The sequence below is a fragment of the Heptranchias perlo genome, unplaced genomic scaffold, assembly GCF_035084215.1.
Source record: "Heptranchias perlo isolate sHepPer1 unplaced genomic scaffold, sHepPer1.hap1 HAP1_SCAFFOLD_47, whole genome shotgun sequence".
NCBI lineage: Eukaryota > Metazoa > Chordata > Chondrichthyes > Hexanchiformes > Hexanchidae > Heptranchias > Heptranchias perlo.
In genome coordinates, this window is record NW_027139484.1 from 7,815,495 (window position 1) to 7,828,099 (window position 12,605).

The following is a 12,605-nucleotide window of genomic DNA, read 5'->3' on the forward strand; positions in this document are numbered from 1 at the left end:
GAGCAGTCAGGCCTGGCTGCGCTGTTGAGCGGCTTCTCACCAGCAAGGGGGGCAATATTGCGTGAGTGATTAGCACCTCTTGAAGGCAAACTGCACCTCTTAAAGGCAAACTGCACCTCTTAAAGGCAGGCTGCACCTTACAAAGTCAAACATTTGATTGAGATACAATCCTCCGGGGTCATTTCTTCTCGTACAGTTTTGATTGGCAGCTTCTTTTGAATTAAACAGATCATTGCTGAAAGTGACTGGCTCCGAGTTACTGTTCTGAAGCCATTTATCAGCCTGTCTTTTTCAAACTGGTGAGTCTGTTCGAAATCTCTGAGAATGTTAATCAAGTCGACAGTTTCCATAGTTTGTGAGAAAAAGACAACAAAGAACCAGGATGTTCAAAGGTTCGGTCACAGTTCCGTATAGTATTTGTGAATTATTTATTATTTTCTTTTCCAATAAGTATCTGGTTGAGCTTTACAGTAAAACTGTTGTCTTACTGCTAATATTTGTTTCTCTCTTACTGTTTCATCAATTTGTTTGTCAGTTAAAGTCTAAAACAAGGTCTAGTGTAGTGTGAATCTGTCACCCTCTGAAGAGCAGGCACTATTAGGCACTGGATAGAACGAGTGGGCTGAGATAATCTGAAGGGGTTTCACTGTTCATTACCTGGAGCCCTTCAAATGTTACATTGATATCAGGACAAGTGGAAACACTGAGACATTGGGAGTGAAGCCTCACCTAACAGAGGAGCTGCTTTTCACGCTTAGAAATACAACTGATTTTAAATAAGAAAAATTTGACTTCATTAAATTAGGCAAAAAGGCAACTATCTCTGAACTGTCACCAGTATATGAAAACCACCGACATTTTACTGATCGGGGAATAATGATCTTGTTCAAACTGTACAAAATAAAAATCAATGTAATCTTTTTAAAATATCGATCTGATAGAAAGCATTCTCCAACCAAACAAAAGCACGAAGCATTCCCAGGACATTGAGAGATTATGTGAGTGGGTAAAACTGTGGCAAATGGAGTTCAATGTGGGGAAATGCGAGGTCATCCACTTCGGATCTAAGAAAGATAGATCAGAGAGATTTCTAAATGGTGAGGAGCTCGGAACTGTGGAGGAGCAGAGAGATTTAGGGGTCCAAGTACAGAAATCATTAAAGGCTAGTGGACAGTCACAGAAATAATTAAAAAGGCTAATAGAATGTCGGTCTTTATTTCAAGAGGGCTGGAATATAAAGGGGTGGAAGTTATGTTCCAGCTGTACAGAGCTCTGGTTAGAGCCCACCTGGAGGACTGCATTCAGTTCTGGGCACTGACCCTCAGGAAGGATATATTGGCCTTGGAAGGGCTGCAGCTCAGATTCACCAGAATGATCTCGGGGCTAAAAGGGTTCAATTATGAGGACAGGTTGCAAAGACTCGGCTTGTATTTCCCTGAATATAGAAGAATAAGGGGGTGATCTAATTGAGGTGATTCAGATTATTTAAAGGAGTTGAAAGGATGGATCGAGAGAAACTCCATGCTCTGGTGGGGAATCCCGAACAAGGCGGCATAACGTTAAAATTAGAGGTCGGCCGTTCAGGGTGATGTCTGGAAGCACTTCTTCACACAAAGGGGAGTGGGAATCTGGAACTCTCTCCCACAAAACTCTGTTGAGGCTGGGGGTCAATGCGAAATTTCAAAACGGTGATTATAGATTTTTGTTGGGCAAGGGTATGAAGGATTAAGGAACCAAGGCGGATAGATGGAGTTAAGACACAGATCAGCCATGATCCAACTGAATAGCGGAACAGGCTCAAGGAGCTGAATTGTCAACTTCTGTTCCGATGTAACATGCTCGTGGGGCTGAATGGCCTCCACCTGTTGCTATGTAACAGGCTCGAAGGGCTGAATGGCCTCCTCCTCTTCCGACTTAACAGGCTCGAAGGGCTGAATGTCTCTTCCTATTCCGATGTAACAGACTTGAGGGGCTGATTGGCCTCCAGTTCCGGAGTAATGGGCTCGAGGGGCTTAATCGCCTCCTCCTGTTTCTGTATCACAGGCTCGAGGGGCTCAGTGGCCTCCTCCTGTTCCTGTGTAACAGTCTCGAGGGGCTGAATGTCCTCAGTTCCTGTATAACAGGTTCGAGGGGCTGAATGGCCTCATCCTTGTCCAGTGTAATAGGCTCGAGGGGCTGAATGGCCTTCAGTTGCTGTGTAATAAGCTTGAGGGGCTGAATGGCCTCCTCCTGATACGACCCAACAGGCTTGTGGGGCTGATTATCCTCCTCTTCCAGTGTAACAGGCTTGAGGGGCTGCATGACCTCCAGTTCCTGCATAACAGGCTACAAGGGCTGAAAAGCCTCATTCCATTCCTATCGAACAGGCTTGAGGGGCTGATTGGCCTCCTGTTACTGTGTCACAGGCTCGAGAGTTTGAATGGCCTCCTCCTGTTACTGTGTAAGACGCTCGAAGGGAAAAATGGCCTCCTGCTGTCCCTGCGTGCACTGTAGATTTCCTGGGTTACAGTGCTGGTTGTTGTGGTGGTGGTCTAAATATAAATACTGCAACTCTGGGACTACTCTGTTGTAACTGGTTGCACTCTGTGGTCGATGGGTGCAATCTACATTCACTGTAGGGTCTCTGTGGGTCACTGGGGAGGCTCTGCGCACTACTAGCTGTCATTTTGTCCCAGATGGCCAAAGTACTGGCTGCTATTTTTCCAAGGGTGGCTGCGGTACGTGCTGCCATGCAGGCCTAGTTTATATATATATGTATATATATATATATGTGTGTATATATGATGCATATCTTATAACTACAAGTTGTTGTTGTTGTGGTCCTGGTCAATATATAAAGACTACCATGCTGAGATCACTCTGGGGTGACTGGATGCAATCTGGGAACCCTGGGTGCACTCTGGGCTCACTCCGTGGGACGAGGTGCACTTTGGAATCACTGAGGGTTCACTGGGACATTCTGGGGTCACTTTCGTGTCACTGTCGACACTGTGCGTGATAATTTCCGTCGTTTTGTCCAAGATAGTGGCAGTACTTGCAGCCATCTACAAGGCACAAGTCAGGAGTGTGATGGAATACTCTCCACTTGCCTGGATGAGTGCAGCTCCAACAACACTCAAGAAGCTCGACACCATCCAAGATAAAGCAGCCTGCTTGATTGGCACCCCATCCACCACCCTAAACATTGACTCCCTTCACCACCGGCGCACAGTGGCTGCAGTGTGTACCATCCACAGGATGCACTGCAGCAACTCGCCAAGGCTTCTTCGACAGCACCTCCCAAACCCGCGACCTCTACCACCTAGAAGGACAAGGGCAGCAGGCACATGGGAACAACACCACCTGCACGTTCCCCTCCAAGTCACACACCATCCCGACTTGGAAATATATCGGCCGTTCCTTCATCGTCGCTGGGTCAAAATCCTGGAACTCCCTTCCTAACAGCACTGTGGGAGAACCTTCACCACAAGGACTGCAGCGGTTCAAGAAGGCGGCTCACCACCACCTTCTCAAGGGCAATTAGGGATGGGCAATAAATGCCGGCCTCGCCAGCGATGCCCACATCCCATGAACGAATAAAAATAAAATTGTCGAACATGGCCGCAATACATTCCGCCATAATGTCCAAGATGGCTGGCGTCCTTGCAGTGATGCGGGCCATGTATAAATACATATATATATATATGTGATATATGAAAGTTGTTGTTGCAGTCGTAGTTGTTGTGGTGATTGTCTAAATATAAAGCCGACCACTCTGGGATCCCTGAGTGCACTCTGGGGTCACTCTGCAGTGATTGGATGCACTTTGGGAACCATGGGCGCAGTCTGGGATCAGTCTGGGGTGACTGGTTAAATTCTGGCATCACTCTGAGGTGACTGGGTTCACTCTGGGATCCCTGGGCGCACTCTGGGATCACTCTGGGGTGACTGGTTAAATTCTGGCATCACTCTGAGGTGACTGGGTTCACTCTGGGATCCCTGGGTGCACTCTGGGATCAGTCTCGGGTGACTGGTTAAATTCTGGCATCACTCTGAGGTGATTGGGTTCACTTTGGGATCCCTGGGCACTCTGGGATCAGTCTGGGGTGACTGGTTAAATTCTGGCATCACTCTAAGGTGACTGGGTTCACTCTGGGATCCCTGGGTGCACTCCGGGATCACTCTGTGGGACAAGGTGCACTGTGGGTCACTGTGGGTTCACTCTGGGATCACTCTGTGGGACTAGGTGCACTGTGGGTCACTGTGGGTGCACTCTGGGATCACTCTGTGGGACGAGGTGCACTGTGGGTTCACTCTGGGATCACTCTGTGGGACTAGGTGCACTGTGGGTCACTGTGGGTGCACTCTGGGATCACTCTGTGGGACGAGGTGCACTGTGGGTCACTGTGGGTTCACTCTGGGATCACTCTGTGGGACTAGGTGCACTGTGGGTCACTGTGGATTCACTCTGGGATCACTCTGTGGGACTAGGTGCACTGTGGGTCACTGTGGGTGCACTCTGGGATCACTCTGTGGGACTAGGTGCACTGTGGGTCACTGTGGATTCACTCTGGGATCACTCTGTGGGACGAGGTGCACTGTGGGTCACTGTGGGTTCACTCTGGGATCACTCTGTGATCAGTGTTGGATCACTGTCGACAATCTGCGGGGGAATTTCCTCTATTTAACCATGATGGCAGCCACAGTTGTGGCGATTTTGAACAAGCTGGCTGCCGTACCTGCCGCGATTATTTCCAGACTGCTGCCATCCTGGCCGTGTAGAAATACACAAACACGTATTATATATTTTATAAATACAAGTTGATGTTGCAGCAGCAGCTGGTGTTCTGGTGGTGTAAATAGAAAACTGCAACTCTGTGATCCCTCGAGGGTGACTGGGTGCACTCTGGGATCCCTGGGTGCAGTCTGGGATCACAATGTGGTGACGAGGTGCATTCTGGAATACCTGGGTGCAGTCTGGGATCAGTCTGGGATGACTGCGTGCACTGTAGATTTCCTGGCTGCAGTCTGGGATCAGTCTGGGATGACTTGGTGCACTCTGGGATCCGTGGCTGCAGTCTGGGATCAGGGTGGCGTGACTGCGTGCACTGCAGGATGTCTGGGTGCAGTCTGGGATCAGTCTGGGGTGACTGCGTGCACTGCAGATTTCCTGGCTTCAGTCTGGGATCAGTCTGTGCTGACTTGTTGCACTCTAGGATCCCTGGGTGCAGTCTGTGATCAGTCTGGGGTGAAAGCGTGCACTGTCGGATCCATGGGTGCAGTCTGGGATCAGTCTGGGTGACTGCGTGCACTCTGGGATCCCTGGGTGCAGTCTGGGATCAGTCTGGGGTGACTGCGTGCACAGTAGGATCCCTGGATGCAATCTGGGATCAGTCTGGGGTGACTGCCTGCACTGTTCGATTCATGGGTGCAGTCTGGGATCAGTCTGGGTTAACTGAGTGCACTGTTGGATCCCTGGGTGCAGTCTGGGATCAGTCTGAGGTGACTGCGTGCACTGTCGGATACCTGCGTGCAGTCTAGGATCAGTCTGGGGTGACTGTGTGCAATGCAGGATCGCTGGGTGCAGTCTGGGATCAGTCTGGGTTGACTCTGTGCACTCTGGGATCACTGGGTGCAGTCTGTGATCAGGCTGGGGTGACTGCGTGCACTGTATATTCCATGGGTGCAGTCTGGGATCAGTCTGGGGTGACTGTGAGCACTGTAGGATTCCTGGGTGCAGTCTGGGATCAGTCTGGTATGACTGCGTGCACTGCAGGATTCCTGTGTGCAGTCTGGGGTGACTGCGTTCAATGTCGGATCACTGGGTGCAGTCTGGGATCAGTCTGGGGTGACTGGGTGCACTGCAGGATCCCTGGGTGCAGTCTGGGTTCAGTCTGGGGTGACTGGGTGCATTCTGGGATCCCTGGGTGCAGTCTGGGATCAGTCTGGGGTGACTGGGTGCACTGTAGGATCCCTGGGTGCAGTCTGGGATCAGTCTGGGGTGACTGCGTGCACTGTCGGATACCTGCGTGCAGTCTAGGATCAGTCTGGGGTGACTGTGTGCACAGTAGGATCCCTGGATGCAGTCTGGGATCAGTCTGGGGTGACTGCCTGCACTGTAGTATTCATGGGTGCAGTATGGGATCAGTCTGGTGTTACTGAGTGCACTGTACGATCCCTGGGTGCAGTCTGGGATCAGTCTGGGTGTACTGCGTGCACTGCAGAATACCTGTGTGCAGTCTGGGATCAGTCTGGCGTGACTGGGTGCTCTCTGGGATCCCTGGGTGCAGTCTGGGATCAGTCTGGCTTGACTGCGTGCAATCTGGGATCCCTGGGTGCAGTCTGGAATCAGTCTTGGTTGACTGCGTGCACTGTAGGATCACTGGGTGCAGTCTGGGGTGACTGCGAGCACTGCAGGATCCCTGGGTGCAGTCTGGGATCAGTCTGGGGTGACTGCGTGCACTGTAGGATCACTGGGTGCAGTCTGGGATCACAATGTGGTGACGAGGTGCATTCTGGAATACCTGGGTGCAGTCTGGGATCAGTCTGGGATGACTGCGTGCACTGTAGATTTCCTGGCTGCAGTCTGGGATCAGTCTGGGATGACTTGGTGCACTCTGGGATCCGTGGCTGCAGTCTGGGATCAGGGTGGCGTGACTGCGTGCACTGCAGGATGTCTGGGTGCAGTCTGGGATCAGTCTGGGGTGACTGCGTGCACTGCAGATTTCCTGGCTTCAGTCTGGGATCAGTCTGTGCTGACTTGTTGCACTCTAGGATCCCTGGGTGCAGTCTGTGATCAGTCTGGGGTGAAAGCGTGCACTGTCGGATCCATGGGTGCAGTCTGGGATCAGTCTGGGTGACTGCGTGCACTCTGGGATCCCTGGGTGCAGTCTGGGATCAGTCTGGGGTGACTGCGTGCACAGTAGGATCCCTGGATGCAATCTGGGATCAGTCTGGGGTGACTGCCTGCACTGTTGGATTCATGGGTGCAGTCTGGGATCAGTCTGGGTTAACTGAGTGCACTGTTGGATCCCTGGGTGCAGTCTGGGATCAGTCTGAGGGTACTGCGTGCACTGTAGAATTCCTGGGTGCAGTCTGGGATCAGTCTGGCGTGACTGGGTGCACTCTGGGATCCCTGGGTGCAGTCTGGGATCAGTCTGGGGTGACTGGGTGCATTTTAGGATCCCTGGGTGCAGTCTGGGATCTGTCTGGGTAGACTGCGTGCACTCTGGGCTCCCTGGGTGCAGTCTGGGATCAGTCTGGGTTGACTGCGTGCACTGCAGGATCCCTGGGTGCAGTCTGGGATCTGTCTGGTGTGAGTGCGTGCTCTGTATGATCCCTGGGTGCAGTCTGAGATCAGTCTGGGGTGACTGGGTGCACTGTAGGATCCCTGGGTGCAGTTTGGGATCAGTCTGGGGTTACTGCGTGCACTGTAGATTTCCTGGGTGCAGTCTGGAATCAGTCTGGGGTGAATGGCTGCATTGTAGTATCCGTGGGTGCAGTCTGGGATCAGTCTGGGGTTACTGCGTGCACTGTAGATTTCCTGGGTGCAGTCTGGGATCAGTCTGGGGTGAATGGCTGCATTGTAGTATCCGTGGGTGCAGTCTGGGATCAGTCTGGGGTGACTGCGTGCACTGCAGGATACCTGGGTGCAGTCTGGGATCTGCCTGGGGTTACTGCGTGCACTGTCGGAACCCTGTGTGCAGTCTGGGCTCAGTCTGGGGTGACTGCGTGAACTGTGGGAACCCTGTGTGCAGTCTGGGCTCAGTCTGGGGTGACTGGGTGCACTGTAGGAAGCCAATGTGCAGTCTGGGATCAGTCTGGGGTGATGCGTGCGCTGTGGGATCCCTGGGTGCAGTCTGGGATCAGTCTGGGGTGACTGCGTGCAATGTCGGCTTCCTGGGTGCAGTCAGGGATCAGTCAGTGATGACTGCGTGCACAGTAGGATCCCAGGGTGCAGTCAGGGATCAGTCTGGGGCGACTGTGTGCACTGTAGGATACATGGGTGCAGTCTGGAGTGACTGCGTGCACTGTAGGATCCCTGGGTGCAGTCTAGGATCAGTCTGGGTTGACTGCGTGCACTGCAGATTTCCTGCGTGCAGTCTGGGATCAGTCGGGGTGACTGGGTGCACTCTGGGATCCCTGGGTGCAGTCTAGGATCAGTCTGGGGTGACTGAGTTCAATGTAGGATCAGTGGGTGCAGTCTGGGATCAGTCTGGGGTGACTGCGTGCACTGTCGGCTCCCTGGGTGCAGTCTGGGACCAGACTGCGGTGACTGCATGCATTGTAGGATCCCTGGGTGCAGTCTGGGTTCTGTCTTTGGTGACTGCGTGCACTGTATGATCCCTGGGTGCAGTCTGAGATCAGTCTGGGGTGACTGCGTGCAGTGCAGGATCCATGGGTTCAGTCTGGGATCAGTCTGGGGTGACTGCGTGCACTGTAGGATCCCTGGGTGCAGTCTGGGATCAGTCTGGGGTGACTGTGTGCACTGTAGGATTCCTGGGTGCAGTTTGGGATCAGTCTGGTATGACTGCGTGCACTGCAGGATTCCTGTGTGCAGTCTGGGGTGACTGCGTTCAATGTCGGATCACTGGGTGCAGTCTGGGATCAGTCTGGGGTGACTGGGTGCACTGCAGGATCCCTGGGTGCAGTCTGGGTTCAGTCTGGGGTGACTGGGTGCATTCTGGGATCCCTGGGTGCAGTCTGGGATCAGTCTGGGGTGACTGGGTGCACTGTAGGATCCCTGGGTGCAGTCTGGGATCAGTCTGGGGTGACTGCCTGCACTGTAGTATTCATGGGTGCAGTATGGGATCAGTCTGGTGTTACTGAGTGCACTGTACGATCCCTGGGTGCAGTCTGTGATCAGTCTGGGTGTACTGCGTGCACTGCAGAATACCTGTGTGCAGTCTGGGATCAGTCTGGCGTGACTGGGTACTCTCTGGGATCCCTGGGTGCAGTCTGGGATCAGTCTGGCTAGACTGCGTGCAATCTGGGATCCCTGGGTGCAGTCTGGAATCAGTCTTGGTTGACTGCGTGCACTGTAGGATCACTGGGTGCAGTCTGGGGTGACTGCGAGCACTGCAGGATCCCTGGGTGCAGTCTGGGATCAGTCTGGGGTGACTGCGTGCACTGTAGGATCACTGGGTGCAGTCTGGGATCACAATGTGGTGACGAGGTGCATTCTGGAATACCTGGGTGCAGTCTGGGATCAGTCTGGGATGACTGCGTGCACTGTAGATTTCCTGGCTGCAGTCTGGGATCAGTCTGGGATGACTTGGTGCACTCTGGGATCCGTGGCTGCAGTCTGGGATCAGGGTGGCGTGACTGCGTGCACTGCAGGATGTCTGGTTGCAGTCTGGGATCAGTCTGGGGTGACTGCGTGCACTGCAGATTTCCTGGCTTCAGTCTGGGATCAGTCTGTGCTGACTTGGTGCACTCTGGGATCCCTGGGTGCAGTCTGTGATCAGTCTGGGGTGAAAGCGTGCACTGTCGGATCCATGGGTGCAGTCTGGGATCAGTCTGGGTGACTGCGTGCACTCTGGGATCCCTGGGTGCAGTCTGGGATCAGTCTGGGGTGACTGCGTGCACAGTAGGATCCCTGGATGCAATCTGGGATCAGTCTGGTGTGACTGCCTGCACTGTTGGATTCATGGGTGCAGTCTGGGATCAGTCTGGGTTAACTGAGTGCACTGTTGGATCCCTGGGTGCAGTCTGGGATCAGTCTGAGGGTACTGCGTGCACTGTAGAATTCCTGGGTGCAGTCTGGGATCAGTCTGGCGTGACTGGGTGCACTCTGGGATCCCTGGGTGCAGTCTGGGATCAGTCTGGGGTGACTGGGTGCATTTTAGGATCCCTGGGTGCAGTCTGGGATCTGTCTGGGTAGACTGCGTGCACTCTGGGCTCCCTGGGTGCAGTCTGGGATCAGTCTGGGTTGACTGCGTGCACTGCAGGATCCCTGGGTGCAGTCTGGGATCTGTCTGGTGTGAGTGCGTGCTCTGTAGGATTCATGGGTGCAGTCTGGGATCAGTCTGGGGTGACTGCGTGCACTGTAGGATGACTGGGTGCTGTCTGGGATCAGTCTGTTGTGACTACATGCACTGTAGGATCCCTGGGTGCAGTCTGGGATCAGTCTGTGGGGACTGCGTGCACTGTAGGAATCCTGGGTGCAGTCTGGGATCAGGCTGGGGTGACTGCGTGCACAGTAGATTTCCTGGTTGCAGTCTGGGATCAGTCTGGGATGACTTGGTGCACTCTGCGATCCGTGTCTGCAGTCTGGGATCAGTCTGGGGTGACTGCGTGCACTGCAGGATCCCTGGGTGCCGTCTGGGATCAGTCTGGGGTTACTGCGTGAACTGTAGGATCCCTGGGTGCAGTCTGGGATCAGTCTGGGGTGACTGATTGCACTGTAGGTTTACTGGGTGCAGTCTGGGTTGACTGCGTGCACTGTCCGATCCCTGGGTGCAGTCTGGCATCAGTCTGGGGTGACAGGGTGCATGTAGGATTACTGGGTGCAGTCTGGGATCAGTCTGGGGTAACTGGCTGCATTTAGGATTACTGGGTGCAGTCTGGGATCAGTCTGGGATGATTGCGTGCACTGTACGATCCATGGGTGCAGTCTGGGATTAGTCTGGGGTGACTGCCTGCAATGTAGGATAACTGGGTGCAGTCTGGGATCAGTCTGGGGTGACTGCGTGCAATGTCGGATTCCTGGGTGAAGTCTGGGATCAGTTTGGGGTGACTGGGTGCACTCTGGCATCCCTGGGTGCAGTCTGGGAAAGGTCTGGGGTGACTGCGTGCACTGTAGGATTCCTGGGTGCAGTCTGCGATCAATCTGGGTGACTGGGTGCACTCTGGGATCCCTGGGTGCAGTCTGGGATCAGTCTGGGGTGACTGTGTGCACTCTGGGATCCCTTGGTGCAGTCTGGGATCTGTCTGGGGTGAGTGCGTGCTCTGTAGGATTCCTGGGTGCAGTCTGGGATCAGTCAGGGGTGACTGCGTGCAATGTCGGATCCCTGGGTGCAGTCTGGGATCAGCCTAGGGTTACTGCGTGCACTGCAGGATTCCTGGGTGCAGTCTGGGGTGACTGCGTGCAATGTAGGATCCCTGGGTGCAGTCTGGGATCAGTCAGGAGTTACTGCGTGCACTGTAGGATCCGTGGCTGCAGTCTGGGATCAGTCTGGGGTGACTGCGTGCAATGTAGATTTCCTGGGTGCAGTCTGGAATCAGTCTAGTGTGACTGGCTGCATTGTAGGATCCGTGGGTGCAGTCTGGGATCAGTCTGGGGTGACTGCGTGTACTGTAGAATCCCTGTGTGCAGTCTGGGCTCCGTCTGGGGTGACTGGGTGCACTGTAGGAACCCAGGGTGCAGTCTGGGATCAGTCTGGGATGACTGTGTGCACTGTAGGATACATGGGTGCTGTCTGGGATTAGTCCGCGGTGACTACGTGCACTGCAGGATCCCTGGGTGCAGTCTCGGATCAGTCTGGGTTAACTGCGTGCACTGTAGATTTCCTGGGTGCAGTCTGTCATCAGTCGGGGTGACTGGGTGCACTCTGGGATCCCTGGGTGCAGTCTGGGACAGGTCTGGGGTTACTGCGTGCAATGTGTGATCCATGGTTGCTGTCTGGGATCAGTCTGGCGTGATTGGGTGCACTGCAGGATCCCTGGGTGCAGTCTGGGATCAGTTATGGGTGAATGCGTGCACATTAGGATCCCTGGGTGCAGTCTGGGATCAGTCTGGTGTGACTGCGTGCACTGTAGGTTCCCTGGGTGCAGTCTGGGATCTGTCTGGGGTGAGTGCGTGCTCTGTAGGATTCCTGGGTGCAGTCTGGGATCAGTCTGTGGTGACTGCGTGCAATGTCGGATTCCTGGGTGCAGTCTGGGATCAGTCTGGGGTGACTGCGTGCACTGTAGGATCCATGGGTGCAGTCTAGGATCAGTCTGGGGTGACTGCATGCATTGTTAGATTCCTGGGTGCAGTCTGGGATCAGTCTGGGGTGACTGCGTGCACTGTAGGATCCATGGGTGCAGTCTGGGATCAGTCTGGGGTGACTGATTGCAATGTAGGATCCATGGGTGCAGTCTAGGATCAGTCTGGGGTGACTGCGTGCACTGTAGAATTCCTGGCTGCAGTTTGGAATCAGTCTGGGATGACTTTGTGCACTCTGGAATCCCTGGGTTCAGTCTGGGATCAGTCTGGGTGACTGCGTGCAATCTGGGATCCCTGGGTGCAGTCTGGGATCAGTCTGGTGTGACTGCGTGCACTCTGGGATCCCTGGGTTAAGTCTCTGATCAGTCTAGGGTGACTGCGTGCACAGTAGGATCCCTGGATGTAGTCTGGGATCAGTCTTGGGTGACTGCCTGCAATGGAGGATTCCTGGGTGCAGTCTGGGATCAGTCTGGGGTGACTGCGTGCACAGTAGATTTCCTGGTTGCAGTCTGGGATCAGTCTGGGATGACTTGGTGCACTCTGGGATCCGTGTCTGCAGTCTGGGATCAGTCTGGGGTGACTGCGTGCACTGCAGGATCCCTGGGTGCCGTCTGGGATCAGTCTGGGGTTACTGCGTGAACTGTAGGATCCCTGGGTGCAGTCTGGGATCAGTCTGGGGTGACTGATTGCACTGTAG